Source organism: Diadema antillarum, unplaced genomic scaffold, assembly GCF_040938485.1.
Source record: "Diadema antillarum isolate AM-2024a unplaced genomic scaffold, OU_Dant_1.0 scf00000166, whole genome shotgun sequence".
Taxonomy (NCBI): domain Eukaryota; kingdom Metazoa; phylum Echinodermata; class Echinoidea; order Diadematoida; family Diadematidae; genus Diadema; species Diadema antillarum.
In genome coordinates, this window is record NW_027271055.1 from 1,707,769 (window position 1) to 1,724,957 (window position 17,189).

Here is a 17,189-nt window from a genome sequence, read left to right on the forward strand (position 1 = left end):
CAAATTTGATAATTTTGAGAATTATGAGGGTAAATACTAGGTATAGATTCTACTGTACTGTCTAATTTTTGTCTTTTGCATACTGTCGTACGTCAAACATGTAGATCTAACGTTACATTGTATTACACTTGCTGAAAACAGAATAACAATATTTAGGCCTATTCCTACTTGTTCACAATAAGTAGGTCTAGGTCTATTTATATAGGAGCCTACTACAGTACTAGTACAAAATAAGGCGCTGATGTAGTTTGGTTCTGTGTAATTATTGAGATTTGGTCATGGATACGACGGTACATCATCAGCGCCTATAGGCTACCTATACACAACCCACAAGGCCACATATCCATTCATGGCAATCACGACGGGCGTGCTCCCCCAGAGCTTCGGCGGGCTACACAGTCAGGAAAAGTGAAAGTACAGGGCTGGAAGACGGACAAGTCGAGTAATTTTGGAGTGCATTTTCTAATCGTGTACCTACAGTTTTCGTATTAACTGCAATTCTGTATGACATGAGACACATTAGTGTGGTAGACCAATAGTTTGTATTGCTATTAATAAATATCATGGGCGAAAAATAATCAAATGAACTTACTGTCACAGAAGGGTGCAATGTCGAGTACACTGCCCAGAGTAGATCCGTTACTTCGCAATTCGTGCGGTACAATCCTGCCATACGTCTGTCTGTAGTTACGTTATACGTGTCTTCAATCGGCAGTCTAGTCCGCCACAGCCAACGTTAGCTTATTTCATATGAAAGGTAATTTGTCAATGGTGATAAAAATGATAATAAGGCACGATTTGTAAGAATGATAGATAAAAGATTATGATAATGTACTGTTGTCTGTAGACTGACTACTAAAGTATAGACCTGTATTACAATTTTCATTTTATTATTTTTTAAAAGGCTATAAGCCTTACGCACGGCTAACTTTCCAGTAGCCTGGCGTGGCGTCGTGTACACTTGACTACGTGTAGTTAACCTGACGTTACGTGTGCCTGCACCTCGCGTAACGCGTGGTGGACTACGTGTAGCGCCAGGTACAACCACACGTTACGCCAGGGTACACGTCGCGTAACGTGTACCCACACGTCGCGTAACGCGTGCCCACACCACACGTAACGTGTGGTGTGGGTACGCGTAACGCCAGATCAGGCTTCACTGTGCAAAACCCATAGGCGAGCCCGACCTGGCGTTACGCGTACCCACATCACACGTTACGTGTGGTGTGGGCACGCGTTACGCGACGTGTGGGTACACGTTACGCGACGTGTACCCTGGCGTAACGTGTGGTTGTACCTGGCACTACACGTAGTCCACCACGCGTTACGCGAGGTGTAGGCACACGTAACGTCAAGTTGACTACACGTAGTCAAGTGTACACTTCGCCACGCCAGGCTCCTGAAAAATTAGCCTTGTTTCAGGACATGTCTTTTTTTTTTATTTGCTATAGACTATACGTGTCTAATTATTTTTCATGAGCTGAGATATCCTGTGTAGGTGATGTGATGCGGGAGATTCTGTCTTTGAACCATTTAATTTTGTATTATTGTTTCTAATTGGATGATAAAGAAAAAAAAAACATAATTATGGTATGGGTTCCTGGGGGATGTTTCATCAATTTAGTTAGACTTAACAACTTGTCAGCTCTGACAACTTTCATGAAACGGTACCATGGAGTGGCACGTCTATCATTCAGTATTTTTGGATTGTAATTCACGCACAATAATAATTATAAAGCCATTTACAAATTCTTCTTCCACAAATATTTGTTGATGAAAATGATAACATGAAAGTTTTATTCTAAATGCACTGTAGAAATTCAAGTTGTAATATTATTATGTATGCTGCATGTGCTGCCTGCAGAGATTATGATTTGCATTCGTTCATTTTTGTGTATATTTTTTGGTAATAAATTTGAGTTGTGCCGTCATGTACATGTATTATGTGGTATACATGTGAACAACAATCAACTGAAGTTTTCTGTATACGTCCTAATCATAACTAACATAATAAACACTTGCCAATTTGAATCTCTATTTGGCAGATTGCTAGTTATTGTTGTTTTTCTTTCAGGTCAGTTTAATTCCGGCAGAAGGTCGAAATTCTTTCTTTTTGGACCCATGTCATGGAACTACTCAATTTCTGTGTAGCTTAATACCGGTATTGTCAATAATCGCATTTAAAAAGAACTGACTTGCTACTCTCATGAAATTAAGAAAATATCTCATCAAAATGACACAATATCTCATCTGATAAGAGATAATTATATCTTGCTTTGATGAAATAGAAATATTTTTTCACATGTCTCTCCCTGGGCTCCGTATATACGAAAAAAAAAAGTGGACAAAACAATCCATAATTTCGACGATGGTGCTGAAAAATCACTCAGTCTTCCGTTTTTAACACACGCACCATAACAGAGTCTGCGTTGATGCTGGCTATTCAGAAAGCTTCTTTCATACCACTCCATCCTATCATGGCGAATTCTTGTCATTAGATGCCGACAGTGGCATCTGCTTATGTCATCTGTATAGCAGTTGTATTATCATAGTGAGGGCTTTAGCTTTGTAAAAACAGGCCCAAAGAGATTGAAGCCCTTGCAGGTTTTCTACTAGCACTTGGAAAGAACCGAACATTTTCATCAATTCAATCTACATTAATGTACCTGTTAGGGATCCAGCAGAGGTGGGCGCACCGAGCGTGTCCCGCCTCTTTTATTTTGTTTTTGTTAAAACGATAGAAATGAAAAGACAACGTCAGCCAATGGACCCCCCTTTTTATGGAATTCTTGGATCCGCTCCTGTGTACATTGATATCGGCATGTCTACCAAACATGAATCTATCCATCGAAGAAAAACAATGACATATTCTTTATTTTCATTAAGCAGGAATGATATACGATATCGAAGCACAATTCAAATGCGATAAATACGAGACATAGATAATGATATCGGTTTTCTTTTGTGTTTCTCTTTCATTTATCTTTTTGAGACCCTGAATCTCAAAACCGACAAAAAGTCACAAGACATGAATTTCTTAGGTTTAGGGCAAATTCTAAAAGAACACACTCTGAGCTTTAAATGATGTATTCAATTCAAATGGACTCTCCTAACTAATCTAACTATTGGAAAGAAATCACACATTGTTGAAAAGTGTGAACTGAGGAAAGAAGATCTGAAGTAATGGGTGTATTCATGCGCTTTTTAAATCTTCACCAAACAGTATACATAGCTGTGCCGTGGAATGGGACAAAACGGGATCTAAACCACAGGATCAACAACAACGAAGGCATTATCAGATTAAGCTGAAATAGAGCATGCTCTAGTAACATATTCTGTCCAGGCTATTGTATATTGATGCCAACTTTACAAGCAGTAGCATTCCTTGTTACAGTTCAAAGCGAAGAGTGTGTCTAAGGGTTTGGAAGATGCTATGGGATTTCCATGCTGAAACATACTAAATGATCTCCCTCACTTTACAACAAAAAAGAGGTTGTAGAAAAACTGCTGAAAACACACTTTACCATGCATGTATAATGACCCCAAACTTATGAGAAATAGTGTATGTGAAAGACTTAAGATTGATCTGGTTTGCCTGCATGTTTCAGCACTGAATGGTGAAACAGATGAGCGTTTCATTGAGTCCTAATGTAAAATTAAGGGTTGCGACCTTTTGTTGGTTTTGTGATGCACGGTCACATCATTTTATTTTCTACAAGTACACAGTACACAATGACTGTGCGTCCATTAGGGAAGGCTGAACATAAATGTTTCTTGTTGCATCAAATTTAATATTTTGAATGCCCCTAAACAGGAAGAAAACAAAATGTCATCAAATATCGGTCAATAACAGTCAAAAGTCATAAAAATTAGGTGAAGAGACTGCAGGTATAGCAAAGGGTTTCATAAATGTTTTGTGAGTTTGAAGATAGAAAGAAAGCCATACCTACGAAGTGAAATTCATGAAGAAATAATGCAATTTATGGACCATGATAATAATGTCAAATTTGGCAGGTACCATGGTATAAGTATATTACTATGAAAAAGTGCTTAAATGGCGTCATTAACATAATTCGAATAACATGCACTTTGACAAAGTTCATAAAGTCATACCACATCAATATGATGAACTGAGATATGAACAGTTTTTTTCCCCCATGACACATTATGTTCATGAAAATTATTAACGTTGGGGGTATACATACGTCCATTTTTGTCATTAATAGATAATTTTATTGTCCAATTTGGCCATTAGAGAAAAAAGGAATAGCGGGTTTGGCTGTATCACAACAGACCGAGGTTGGCCATGGGAGACTAATGGTGCTCTGGTAACATTGGTCTTGTCGAGAAGCATCTAGCTGGAATGCATGCAGTATGTGACCTATGTGTTGTTCTTCACTTTTTCTTTGCAAGGAAGATGTGCAAATACACTCTCACAGATTCCTGTGACCCGATCACCTTTCTCTGTTGTACCGGGGCCACGGCGAAAATGTAATCGTCGGCTCAATGGAAAAAGGGGTTAGCGCACCTTCGGGCTCAAATTTTCCAAGAAAATAAAAATTTGTCATTCGAAAGCAGATGGCATGAGCTACATTTTCATATCAACAGATATGTCAAATTCGATCTAATTTTGTAAAAAATCCCAAAAGAAAAAGGCGATAACGTGCCGTATGCACGTCTTTGTGGTAGCAAAAAGGGGTTAACGTGAATGCGCTCTTTCGCTTCTCTTGCCTAAAGCATGGTACGAGAAGCATAAAGGGGTTATCGTTCATGCACAACCACATAACGCTTTCTCGTAATTTCGCTTGCAATGCGTCCTGACAAGTGAAAAGGCGTTATCGTCGTTCTAACTGTACTGACGCGCGCGCGCGCGCCGCCTGAGATGAGCTAGCGCATCGGCTGCATGCTCAATATGCCATGTATATGTACATGTACAGTATGCATAATGGGTACGGTTAGTACGCAGAGTCTACCGGTATTAAAATTGACTTCAATATGATATCATTAATTGCATTGGACTGCTGAATTGAAGGACGTCAACTATCTCATACTCCGTAGATCTACCCGTGATCGACGACGAACGTCAGAGTTCAGACGAATCGGAAAAATGGTAAGGATAAACCTTAGTAGATCTAGATCGATCTAAGGGCCAAATCGTGAAATCAGCCACCACTCACCTCGCTCGTGCGCTCGCTCCGTATACAAAGTCGATGGGAGAGGGTAACGGGCAACAGCACTGACGAAATAAACGGCAGTGAATGGACTGGGGACTTATTTCACGATAATGCCGATCTAATTAAGTTAGACGACTTTATGTTAACACTATTTTAATTGCTGTTGGTTTTTTTTTTGTAGAATTAGCAGCATGATTCTCATAGGATTACTTACAATTTAGATTTGCTGGACCTCGATCTAGAAACTCTAGATCTAAGTTAGTAAGTAGTTAGATAGACCTAGACTATAATCTAGTCTGAGACTAAAGTTAGATCTGGTCTATAATTTTAATATTATAGAATATAGATATGTATAGATATGTATAGACCCTAGATCTAGATGTTAGTTTGGGCGCTAATTTAGTTTCGTATCCATGCTCATAATATATGTTCTCCCGAGTAGAATTTCACGAAATTTCTAGACCTAACATTTAGAGGCTCGACTCTAGATACGTTGGTAGACCTAACACTAGTGGTTAGATCTAGATCTAAATAAGTTACACTCGCAGGAAATGTTCTCAAACATCAAGTCAGTCTTCCAAATTTTGAGCGAGATCGGATCACGGGTAGGGTCGATATCGGCTTCGAACTTAAGTCCTACATTGTCACGTCACTCGCACAGCCCCATTCATTATTTTGTGTAAAATCTAGATCTAGCGTTAGGTAATATTTCTAGATTCTAACGTTAGAGAGGCAAAATCGTGTTTCCGGCCCCATTACTTGAATCGATCATCGCGATATAAGAGACAGATTCACGGCCTAGGGTTAGGAAGATCGCGATAAGGAGGCAGACTCACGGCCTAGGTAGGGTTGGGGAAATCCTGATATACATGTAGGAGACTGATTCAAGGCCGAGGGTTAAGGAAATCGCGACATATTGATAGGTTAGGTTTAGGGTTATATAAAAGATGCACGGTGGATATCAGCCCCACCAATGTGGTAACAGCGCGCAAACGCCGTTTGGTGGGGTCGTAAACACGAGTAGATCTATGATACTGTGCTCACCAGCCCCACTGCCGTATAAATCCTGTAGGCCCTAGCTGTAGTCTGTACAATTCACATCTGTTGGTTCTGAGCGCGATCAGTAATTTGATATAGAGAGTTATGATCGATCAGCATGTAAGGTCCCATATCATATGTATTTGTAGTGATGGGGCCTATTTCACGAGTAGATTGATCTATGCCTCTACTAGAGACTAGACAAGTAGACTCGTCTATCGCTAGCTATCTCGCGATACACAAAATACCGACTGTGGCTAAGTCAGTGGCTGTGCGAGCGATGACTCGTCGCAAGAATAGCCACTACCTCAATAATATGCTAAGTCTTTAGATCTACTGTAGTTTGAGTTTGTCTAGATCTCTATCTAGACGTGGAACACCATTCTATTTTTCTAAAAAAACGTCATTTGCATTGCGTAAACCCATCCATTTGTCCATTTGCATTTAACAAAACAAAAAATGACACTGGAGTGGACCGTAAGTACGTAACAGCACAAAAATATACAATTTTTTGGACAGCCATTATGACTGAATTTCATACCGTTTTCAGTATTCACGTTGCGTACATGACATGTCCAGCTGCCCTGAAAACTACCCCCTTTACTTGACCTTTTGGACAACCCTTAGATCTATACCATTTTCAGATTTACAGTGGGCTCGTGAATTCCATATAAAATATCAAATATATGTAAATCTTCTGTATCTGTATCCTCTTAAATCATTTTAGGACACCATTTAACTGTTACTGGAAGCCTCACAGTACAATCATATAGACGTCAGCATGGAAGGGCCTCTGGAGAACAAGTCTGATGGTAAGGGTGAAAATGCCATTTAAAATTGATCCATCGTTTGTTGCCGGATATATTCAATTTCAAATGTTAGGGGAGGGGAATGTTATATGACATTTCCATGTCATGATGTATAAGAATGCTATTCGCTCCGTCTTTTAATTTGTAATAATTTTGTAATATTTATAACATTTGTGATGTACTTTAGTATGCAGCTAAGTGGCTAAATGTAATTTAAAGTTAAACGGAATATCTATGTGTTTATTCCTTGGCATGAATGCAGATTAATATCTATTAATTTTAGAGCAAATAACTGAAATGAAGTTTGGCAGAAACTATTAACCCAATTACCGTACTCTAAAAGTACTCAAATACTTGTATGTTTCACTCATCCAGTTCACCCTGGACCTGAAACTGACTTGTTGATGTATGTTGAATGGAAAAGTAATAAATCCCGCTATTTTTACTTGCACATTCTCAAGTCTGCCTGAGCATAATTACAATAAAGGACTAGAGCTTGGTGAAACCTATCAAACTGCTTGTATTATAACTTGCTGAGAGAAAACATTCTAAATATTGCCAGTGTTTTTAGTGATTTATTGCATATTCTTTCAGAAATGAACCACACAGCCCAGCCCAGCCAACTTTTCGAAGGCCCACTTAGGGAACCTTGTACTACCGATGCCAAGAATGAATCAGTGCTTCATCGTGGTGACAAAGACGACAGCAGTGACGACGACGATGACTTGCCCCTAGCAGTATTGATTAAGCCAGGTATATACAGAAAAAACCCCAGCTACGGTAAAGTGGTAGAGAGTAACGTGTTTGTAAATTCCCTCTTAAAAAAAAAAAAAAAAAATCATTGACAGATATGCAATTCCATTTTCAAATTACCTAGCTTAATTCTTCAAGGTATGTTGATTACAACGAATTGCAGGATTGGAGTCGATCTCGTCAATCAAAATTTAATGTATAAATAAACATAGCCAACTTCCGTAATGCTGATGAGTTGCCCTTTGGTAGAATTTACTAAACAGGGTGTGTAATATACATAAATTAGCACTTATGTAGAGATAAGTGAGCGTGAAATTGAAAGTTCATTTAATCTACATTATCAGGGACAAGTTCATTATACCATTATTACTGCATATTCTAAAGTCTTCCTGAGCATGATTAAAATAAAGGACTAGAGCTTGGTCAAACCTGTCGAACTGCTTGTATTATAATTTGCTGAAACAAAACATTCTAAAAATTGCCTGTGTGTTTTTAGTGATTTGTTGCATACTCTTTCAGGAAAGAACCACATAACCCAGCCCAGACAACATGGTAGTGACAAAGACGTCAGTGGTGACAGTGGTGTTCACCCTGGACCTGAAACTGACCTCTTGATGTATGTGGAATGGAAAAGAGATAAATCCCGCAATGTCGTCAAACTGAGTGAGGTGAAATGTATCGGACTTCCTCTACCAGGGAATACAATAGCAATGAAATGTGGTAAAAGGAGGAAGGACATCTGGAAGGCGACAATTATAGACACTGTGGAAATTTATGATGATGACTGCAGTGATGATGAAGCCCCAAGTACCAGCTCCTACATCGAAAAAGAAGAGGAGTCTCCTCGTGCTAATTCAACCCAACAAGGTTTGTAATGATTTGTGCGAGATTGTATTGGGGCATTCCATATCAACCAATGTATTTCTTTAAAATGATAGGATAACGAAAACAAAGGATTCAATATTAATGGAACTAATCTCAGTCACCTTCGGTGTGTTGATGTGATTGTAATAATTTGAAATACAACTAGCTGAGACTGAGATGTTGTCACAGCTTGATAAGGAGAGTAAAGTGAGTATTACAATTAATATGTTCAAAACAAAAGTCATCGGCCAGTGTTAAGTAAAGATAAGATTTGAAATGGTAGAACAAGAAATTTAATAAGAATCCAAAAAAGTTGATTGTTAAAACCAGAATTGTATAGTTCAAACAATAACATGTGTAAGGACCGAGTGCAATAATTTCCTGAACAATTAGAACACGTATGGTCTGTGTACCTTGGTTAACGTTGTGCTACTCTGCCAATATTTATTTACACACTTCTCTTCTGATATACTCTTTCAGAAATGAACCACACAGCCCAGCCCAGACAACTTTTCGAAGGCCCACTTAAGGAACTTTCTACTACCGATGCCAAGAATGAATCAGTGCTTCATCGTGGTGACAAAGACGACAGCAGTGACGACAACGATGACTTGCCCCTAGCAGTATTGATCAAGCCAGGTATATACAGAAAAAAAAACCAGCTACGGTAAAGTGGTAGAGAGTAACGTGCTTGTAATTTCCCTCTTTAAAAAAAAAAGAAAAAAATCATTGACAGATATTCAATTCCATTAACATCAGGGACAAGTTCATTATACTATTTTGACTGCATATTCTGAAGTTCTTCCAGAGCATAATTATGATAAAGGACTAGAGCTTGGTCAAACCTATCGAACTGCTTGTATTATGATTTGCTGGAAGAAAACATTCTAAAAATTGCCATTGTTTTCGAGTGATTTGTTGCATACTCTTTCAGGAAAGAACCACATAACCCAGCCCAGACAACATGGTAGTGACAAAGACGACAGTGGTGACGACGACGACGACTTGCCCCTAGCAGAATTGATTAAGCCAGGTATGGAAAGGAAAATTTAAAATAAAAATTAAAACACATTGCACTATACCAATTTGTAATTGCCTAGCTTAATTCGTCCATGGATGTTGATCACAACAAAGTGCAGGTCTGGATTTGAGTCATTCTGGTCAATGAAATATGATAAAAATGAACATAACCAACTACCGTAATGCTGACGAGCTGTCCTTGGCAGAATTGACTGAACAAAGTGTGTTTATATAAATATAAATTAGCACACACATAAATTTAAATGAGCGTGAGAATTTATCTGCATTATTTAAAATACTTTTAGGGACAGGTTCATTATAGTATTCTACTGCGTATTCTAAAGTCTTCCTGTGACATAATTATAATAGATAACAAATGACTAGCACTTGGTCAAACCTATCCAATTGCTTGTATTATAATATACTTAAGAGGAAACATGAACTAAATGCTAGAGTTTTCTGTAACATTTTTTTTTAAGGAATGGATGACATTAACCAGGCCACTGAGCCCATGCAACTTTCTGAAGACTCAATTGAGAAATCAGTGGGAACAGCCAATGACAAGGATGGTGGAGATAAGTCACCTCTACCAGAATTGACCCCAAAAGGTACTCAATTAAGATTAAGAAATGTTAACCAACATATAACTTGCGAATAGCCTGAATGAGAGATTAAGAGTGGATATACGATGTTCAGAAATTATTATTGACAGAAGCACAACCGTTTCACAAGCATATGCCAGAGTTCCGGGAATTAGATAAATGTAAATGGCTTGAATTCAACTTGTCATGCTGCTTGAATAGAAATTATATATCTATTTCATTTACAAATAGGCCTGTATGACAGTATATGTCTTGACAAGAAAATATAATTGACACAAGTTCGGGTAATTCATCTACAATTTTGTTAGATTCCATTTATGATGATCCATTCGATGTCAAATCTGCAAACCCTAGTGATATAAATGTGATTATTGTATGGAGTCTGGAAACTGAATTAAGGAGCAAGATAGCCAAGCAGACACGATAAAGAATTCATGTATACGTTCTTACAGTTGGAATAAATATCACATGGTTATGATATCACCAACAAAATATTGTTCACATTTTGAAAGACAATGAAAGGAAATAAGTGGCACATGTAATTTTTCGATGGCTACCCCTTTTGTCTGGGGAAAGGGGCTTTCACAATTGGTTGTGCGATCGCTATTGCCATTATTTCTTGATAGTATACTTTGTACAGGATCGCAAGCAATCGCAAGCGATCACATACCGATTGTGAAGCCCTTAATTAGCAGCAGTGCGTATGATAACAAATTGCTAGCACTTCGTGAAACCTATCCAATTGCTTTATCATAATTTGTTGAAAAGGAAACATGAACTAAATGCTAGAGTTTTCTGTAACATTTTTTTAAAGGAATGGACCACATTTACCAGGACACTGAGCCCATGCAATTTTCTGGAGACTCTATTGAGGAAGCGGTGGGAACAGATACTAATGACGAGGATGGTGGAGATGAGTCATCTCTACCAGAATTGACCCCAAAAGGTACTCAATTAAGATTAAGAATTGTCAACCAACATATACTTTGCGAATAGCCTGAATGAAAGATCAATAGTGGATATATATGATAAGAAATTATTATTGGCAGAACGCACAGCCGTTTTATGGGCATGTGCCAGAGTTTATGGGAATTAGAGAAATGTAAATGGCTTGAATTTAACTGGTCAGGTTGCTTGAATAGAAATTATATATTATTGCATTTACAAATGGGACTGTATGACAGTATGTGTCTTAAAAGAAAACAAAATCGACACAAGTTCGGGTAATTCATCTACAATTTTGTTAAATTCCATTTATGACCATCCATTCGATGTCAAGTCTGCAAACCCTAGTGAAATAAAATTATTATTGTATGCAGTCCGGAAACTGAATTAAGGAGCAGGATAGCAAAGCAGACACGATACAGAATTCATGTATACGTTCTTACAGTTAAATAAATATCACATGGTTATAATATCAACAACAAAATCTTATTAAAATTTTGGAAGTGAATTAATATGAATAAGTGGCATATGTCATTTTCCAGTGCTACCCCATTTTTCTTGGTAACGACGGTGGGGTATTATTTGTGTGAAATATAATTTATGTATTACTTAAGCCATGAGTTGGTAACAGTTAGTTAAAAACAATGTTGGCTGTCACATTCTACGTAATTACCTAATTCATGGTCATAAGGGAATATTGATTTGAAAGTGTAAGATAAAACAACATACAAGTCCTCTCTAACATATCGGCGAAGAGGTTATAATTTCATTAGTGTGAAAACATGAAAATGAATCTGTTGTCGAAGACTTGAAGTAAGCCATCTCCAAAATGGAAATGAGCCACGCCCCCTTAAAACACAAGTGAGCAATAAGGCAACTGACATTTGATAATGTGTTTGGAATCATTCAAAGTAATTAGTTGTTTTACTAAAAGAGGCATTTGATCAATTGAATGGAAATATAAATGAAAAGTTAAAGTGATTGGAATTCGGCAACGAGTGTTAACTTGTTTTCCATTTTAGGTACTTTCTTGGATATAAGTCAAGCATTTCCTGAGTCGTTGTATGAACTGCAACAGGGCCTACCTATGTTCTGTTGTAATAGAGGATGTACTCGTGAAGTTTACCAGGAATGTATGACATGTTGGAAGCTGATCTGCTATGAACATTTTGTCGCAAAGGATCCTTGCAGTTGTCACGATGGCAAAGCTTGGGAGGTAAGAGTTAGCACGTTAAGTCTAAGCTTTAATTTAAAAATATCAAAAAGAAACTAAATACTAACAGTTCACCAATAATTCCGCGTGAGGTTTCACATACTTGACATAGTAGACAGACCTTGACATACTATTGTTATTTTCATGAACTTCTCATAAAAAATGTTGTCATGGTGACTTACAGTAAGCTTGGAGCTCGTTATTCAATATACACATGCATACATGAACTTGAATGTGATAAACATTGCCAGTCAATATTTATTCTAATTCTTCAGAGACTGTACCACAACATATGATTATTTCTAATGTTTCTATGTTGTAATCAAAATCAAACAAAAACTTAAGTCAATGGAAATGAACTAATATTTCTAATATTGATTTCTTCTTGCGAACAAACTAATGCAGATAGCATAAGAACTAAACAAGAAATCTTCAACACTTCGTTCACATGTAAACGGAAATAGTGTCGGAATTGAAACCAGATATGTTTTGATGCATTGTGTGTGACTCGTACTAATTATAGATAATTGAAATTGCGTTTAGTTCTTTATGAGAATTAAATTTCTGTTTGATTCTGATATATATATATATTATATATATATAATTATATATATGTAGGATGTTACAGACTTCGAGCGAGAGCGAAGCGACCGTGAGCAGCAAGATCCGGAGGTCTCACTTAACCATGCAGACTTCGAGCGAGAGCGAAGCGACCGTGAGCAGCCAGACCCGGAGGTCTCACTTAACCTTGATGATGCTGAACAGCAGAAGGTAATACGGATTTTTTTCTTCTCTTTCAAATATAAATCAGTGTGACAACAAGCAATCACACAATTAAAGACATATCGTCCTTTTTGCAGATCAGCAGAAAACCATCCAAACATCTGTAAACCCTAGAGCATGGTGGGCAGGTTGTATATTCAAAATGTGAAATAGTTAAATCATGTAAAATTCAAATAATGCACGTAAACAGTGCATGAGAGATAGTCTTGCTCAGACACTTGGAAGTTTTGTTTCTTGAAATAATAGTTATCTGTGTGTAATTTAAATTACAAAACACATTATGAACATAATGTACATTATAGAAGACATTATTCAATATTTTGTAAAATAATTAAAAAGGACTGTGTCAGAGACTAATATATTTTTTCGAGGTTAGAAAAAATAAATTCAAATTATAACGGTAGTTTGTACTTCACAAATGAAGACCCTACAGGTCTAAAAACTACACAAAGGTTTTTGTAACAGTGTCTTCTTCATTATATACCTTATTGTTTTACACCAATTGTATACACAAATTCAATGCAAAAGGGACATAATGTCTTTAAGGCTCTCCTTATCAATAAGTCCTCTAAATCACAACTTATTAAAACAATCATATCAATTGTGCTTGTGCTAGCATTTTGCTTATTTCTCCTGATGGCATAACGGCAATTGACTAAGCTCCTTCAAATTTAGCCAGGCAGAACGATAGCAGCCTCTTCCCGTGTTTTGAATAAAAGCGATATTTTTTATTCTTAATTCATAGATTTGTGAATTTATAACATAGTTCCCTGAAGACAGCATGGGCTTTCAGTTAAAACTATTAACATGTCATCACAGGCACCTTCAAAGCTTTTGAAAGGCTAATGAAAACTTTGCTAAAAATTTAACCCCCTTTTTGTATTCTCTGTTTCTTTTTGTTTTACTGAGTCCAGTTAGATATTCAGATAATGCTCTTACGTTGGCTTCTTGTCTCCATATATCACTCGAAGGATGAAATAAATGAGACGGAGCAAGATCAAGGTGACCGTGACTCCCTCGAGCATCAAGAGGGTCAGCATACCCAACATGAAGATAACATGCACGAGGTTCAAGACAGTCAGTCTGAGGTGATTATATGATATAAAAGGTGTCATGAATTATGATAATATGAGCAGTATTTCAACAACAAAAATCTCTGTCAAATCATTATCTACACTTAGTAACTGCTTATTTCGGAAAGTGTGATTGGCTCTTCATACACGGGTTATGTACTGTAGTTCAATTACAGACTTGCAATAGCTTACAATCAAGTCCATTGCAAACGCGCCAGAAATTTAGTTTCTAAATTCTAAATTCCAAAATTCGCTACAACTTGGGGCACACAAGGATCAGACTGGTTCCACTGTATGGAATAATCTCCTTTTAGTTAGATAAACTTTGCTCTTCATCAGAGTCCTTTAAAAGTAGTTTAAAACTCACTTCTTTAATGCTACCTTTTGATTACCCATGCCTTGTATTAATAATTCACTTTCTATCTTACTCTTCTATTTTCGCGTGGAGCATTCTACAGAGTGGATTTGTCGCATTACAAATCTCATCAATCATTATTATCATTATTACTTACTGTTGCAGAATTTTAGGGAAACTAATATGAGAACTGCCTCGTGCCGTTTTTTCGACCTCTAATTTACGTCTGTAAACTCGCTGAAAAACGCATACGTTTTTAGACGCTAAACGGTTCAGTGTAGGACAGTACCTTTGTATTCACGAAACATGGCCCATATCTAATATTGACTTTTCACTTGCATATTGACATGTTTCTGTGGATTATTTTTGAACCTTCAGTATATTCCCACTTTTTTACAATAAACTTATGAAACAAATTTCCTTTTTACATTCTGTGTGCTACTTGTAGCAAGGAGAAAGAAAGAGTTAATCATGTGTTATTTTCTATTTCAGAAACGTGGGAGGAAGAGAAAACGGAATCCAGAAGAATGGAAGAAAAGACAGCAGTCAAGAAAACGTAATCGGGGAGAGGAATATGTTGTACGTAATAAAACAATCCCTGCCAGAAAGATAGGAAAGAAGTGTAACACAAAATGTCCCCATAAGTGCTTCTCTAAGTTCTCTGATGAAGACAGGAAAACATTGTTCGAGGATTACTGGAAAACGGGCTCCTACACCCGTCAGCGAGATTTTATTCATCACCATATTTCTCGGTCCAAAGCAATACCTAGAAAAAAGAGAAAAAGTCAGAAGCGAGTGCGTCACATGTACAAATACCATCTCCCGCTCACATCACAAAGGGAACGAGTGTGCAAACATTTCTTTCTCAGTACTTTGGGAATTGGTTCCAAGCTTATTGAGTATACATTGAAGAAGTATGAAGGCCCGTTTGCACGAGAAGACAGGAGGGGAAAGTTACCGTCAGTGAACAAAACTTCAGAAGAAGATGTTAAAAAAGTATGTGAACACATTGATTCATTTCCTGTTGTTGAATCACATTACTGTCGTGCGTCTTCAAAAAGGAAATATCTGGACCCTTCTTTAAGCGTTTCCAAGATGTACGCAATGTACGAATCGTCTGTATCGAAACCAGTTTCCTTCGCAGTGTATAGAAACATTTTCAATTCCCAATATAATTTGGGATTTCATCATCCGAAGAAAGATGAATGTAACACATGTGCTTCATTCAATAATTCAACTCCGGAAGAAAGGGAAGTTAAAGAGCAGAACTACAAGAAACACATTGCTGAAAAGGAAAGTGCAAGAGAAGAGAAACAAAGAGACAAGGAACGAGCAAAGATCGATCCAATCTTTAGCTCCTTTACTTTTGATCTTCAACAGGTCTTGACTACACCCTATGGCCAGACATCTTCGTTCTATTACAAGCGGAAAATGTCTACGTATAATTTCACTGTATACAACCAGGCTACTGCATGTGGAAATTGCTTTGTCTGGCATGAGACTACAGCGAAGCGGGGAGCATGTGAGATTGGCTCATGCCTCTTAAAGTTCATGCAGTCACTTGATCCTGATACCACACACATAAGTTTCTTTTCTGACTGCTGTGGAGGCCAAAATCGGAACAGAATTATAGCTTGCACTTTGCTATATGCAGTTCTGCACACTAATGTTGCCATCATTGACCATAAATTCTTGATCAGCGGACATACTCAAATGGAATGTGACGCGATGCATTCCTGCATCGAAAGGAACAAAAGGGGAGTGACAATCCATCACCCCGACCAGTGGATACCAGTTATTCAAACAGCAAGGAACAGGAATCGGTATGAAGTTACCCACATGACGAAAGAGGACTTCCTTGATCTGCGTCAGTTGACAACACCCTGTGTGAAGTACATGAAGAAGGACAGGGCTGGCAATCCCGTCAACTGGTTGAAAATTCGTCAGATCCGCGTACAGAGGACAGACCCCTCTGTCATCAAAATAAAGTATGGTTTCAACGAAGACTTCGTAGAAGTTCGCGTCTCGGGCTCAAGTCGAAGAAATGACATGCGTCTGCCTCTGTTGTACAAGCAACATCTCGCCCTCTCAAGGGAAAAGAAGCAAGATTTGCTTAGTTTGTGCAAGGACAACATTATCCCATCGATGTATCACAGCTACTATGAAAACCTCACGACAGAGGTACAACAGTCTCAGAGTGATGAATCCGAGGAGGAGGAAAATGATGGACACATGCATCAAACATCCGAACACTGAGTGAATCATATTGTAGGCCTACTGTTGTGGCTTGAACACAGACGACAGTACAAATACATATACAGCTGTAGTACTCTTGTGCATCGTTTGAATTCTACACATCTTGCGACTTTGACATTTCACAGACATGATCCAAATACTAGTATCATTAGTTGTATACAGTGTTTGGTGTATTTAGGGAAGTCTGCAAAAGGACTTTCTAACTTTAAGGCGGAGATACACATACAGTATATAACATGAGCCAACCTGATGTCTGCATTAGAGCCTATTAGCATATGGAATGGAACTTTAGATTTCATACTGC

At 37.8% G+C, this 17,189-nt stretch overlaps 1 long non-coding RNA gene across 1 annotated transcript; it reads left to right on the forward strand.

The window, feature by feature from the left end:
• The first annotated feature begins 13,078 nt into the window (after positions 1-13,078).
• Positions 13,079-16,549, forward strand: LOC139722488 (uncharacterized). The gene is made up of 3 exons (XR_011710284.1): positions 13,079-13,189; positions 14,173-14,289; positions 15,122-16,549. It is a non-coding gene; the product is annotated as an uncharacterized lncRNA (long non-coding RNA).
• Positions 16,550-17,189: the final 640 nt, after the last annotated feature.